Source organism: Tarenaya hassleriana, unplaced genomic scaffold (genome assembly GCF_000463585.1).
Source record: "Tarenaya hassleriana unplaced genomic scaffold, ASM46358v1 Cleome26, whole genome shotgun sequence".
Lineage (NCBI taxonomy): Eukaryota > Viridiplantae > Streptophyta > Magnoliopsida > Brassicales > Cleomaceae > Tarenaya > Tarenaya hassleriana.
Window position 1 is genome coordinate 871,100 of NW_010965869.1, and position 2,411 is coordinate 873,510.

Sequence of the window (2,411 nt, forward strand, 5' to 3'; positions counted from 1 at the left end):
ATTTAGAAACAAACGGTGCGCGATTTGGATAAGAAATGAGAGAGTTATGAGCAATCGAAGTCGGACCAGAAACCTGAAATTGCGAACGAAGGAAGTGCCCAGTTCCGGTCCGCCGGACCAGGAACTGGTCAGCTCCGGACCAAACCTAGAAAATTGTTTTGGTCCGCCAGACCGAGGAGAAGAAGCTGAGGAAGCTTGGTCCGACCCGGACCAGAACCTGGTCCGGCGGACCAAGCCCGTTTTAACTAGACTTGACCACGGATGGGCCATAGTGAGATGTGCGACATCAAAATATGAGTGACCATTGCGTGACTATTTGTGGGTAGAATTGCATGGCGTGGAACGGTAACCCGGTAGGGACCGGATACCGTGATACGTATGATTGTACTATGAGAATATTGCACGTTGTGTGCCATGTGTGTAGCTTGCTCGTGCGTACGAGTTAAGCGTGATTGTGTTTGTGGATGGTTGTGGACTCAACCATCAACGTCATGGACTTGACGGGCGTTTGAGACGCGTTTTAGTCGTGTGCGACACGACGGCCAACGTCATGGACTTGACGGGCGTGGATGCGCTCCTAGTCATGGACTTGACTAGGGTATATGGCTAAACCCTATGGTGGACTCCATACGGGTGTGATTATGAATGATGTGATATAATTACGTGTTGTTATTACTTGTGTGTTTCTTGTATGCCATTGTTTTATCACCGTTCTCGCTGGGAACGGGATGACCGGGATCAACCCGGGCTACTCACTAAGCAGTTGTGCTTAGCCCTCGCGGTTATATGTTTTTACAGATCACGAGGATTACGCGTAGCGTACCAGACGACGACGATCCGAGAGAGGCAGCATCATGTACGGGATTTGTATTTTGGACGATGGGACTTGTATTTCCGCATTTTGTACGGTTTAATTATGACTATTCGGACATGTGTTGTTTTGCGATACTGATCGCGTTGTATTCCCGCTGCTTACTCTGATTTGATTTAAAATGTTTTTTGGATTTCGTATTTTCGCTTCCGCAATTTATTATTTTATTGTATATCGTCCATGTGGCACAACCCGTATACTGTACACGGGTTACGGGTGTCACAACTTTTGGTATCAGAGCCACGTTCTTTCCCTGGGAAGGAATCGTGCTCATTACCTAATGATTTTCACCGAAAATGTTTTCAAATCATGTCCGAAGAAAATCCTCTTTTGCCGAGGTCCGTACATTGATGATGCGAGCTGGAGTCGTCGAAGGCTTATTAAATTTAACATGGTGCAGTTAGACTTATATGCTTAAATAGAGATCAACAATTTCCAAAAATTAAGTCCAATGTCTATACTAAGGGATTGGAATTAGGGAACTAATTCCAAAATCCCTAAGAAGCCCTATAGCAGTACCTAAAGGAACCTGTGCCAATCCACCCGAGTGGGAGGTTTAAGACAAAGGGGGAGGACTTATCTCGCTCGCCAACTATATTGACATTAGCAGAGGACCCCCTTAAGTTCAATACGAAGGACCAAAAAGAAGATAATTAAGAATAACAACCGGGCATTCCTTATTACCCGAAGCATAGATTGGAGGACACACCGGTTACCCGAGACTTTCTAATGCTTTTCCCTGATGACTTGTCAGAATTTCTGTCAAGGGGGAGAAATGGATTTCACCACTGACATACTACCGGGTACAGAGTTAATCACCAAGGCTCTATACCGGATAACACCGGTTGTGATGATCGAATTGAATGAGTAGTTTAACGAATAAATAAAAAAGGTCTATACGCCCAACGGTTCACCGTAGGGAACACCAGTACTCTTCGTGAAGAAAAAGGACGGGAGTATGCATTTGTACATCGATTATCGAGGGCTCAACCAAGTGACTATCAAGAATCAGTATCCGTTACCGAGGATTGACGAGTTGCTGAACCAGCTACAGGGAGCCCAATGGTATTCGAATATCGATCTACGATCCGGATATCCCCAAATTCGGATCAAGGAGGACGACATACAGAAGACGGCATTCCGGACGAGATATGGACACTTCGAGTTCGTGATCATGCCTTTCAGACTCACGAACACGTCTGCGGTGTTCATGTAACTGATGAACCGAGTGTTCATGGACTATCTGGATGCGATTGTCCTCTTTTTCATCGATGACCTCCTCATCTACTCGCCAGATCCGCAGACACATGAGGAGCATCTGCGGAAGATATTGCCGAGACTAAGGGAGAACCGACTGTATGCAAAGTTCCATAATTGAAGCTTTTGGTTACAGGAGATTGTATTCCTGGGACATGTGGTATCGGCCCAACGCATTCAGGTCGATCCAGCAAAGATCGAGGTCGTCATGGAGTGGCAGTCCCCAACATCTGCGACGGAAGTCAAGAATTTCTTGGGACTAGCCGGCTATTACCGACGATTC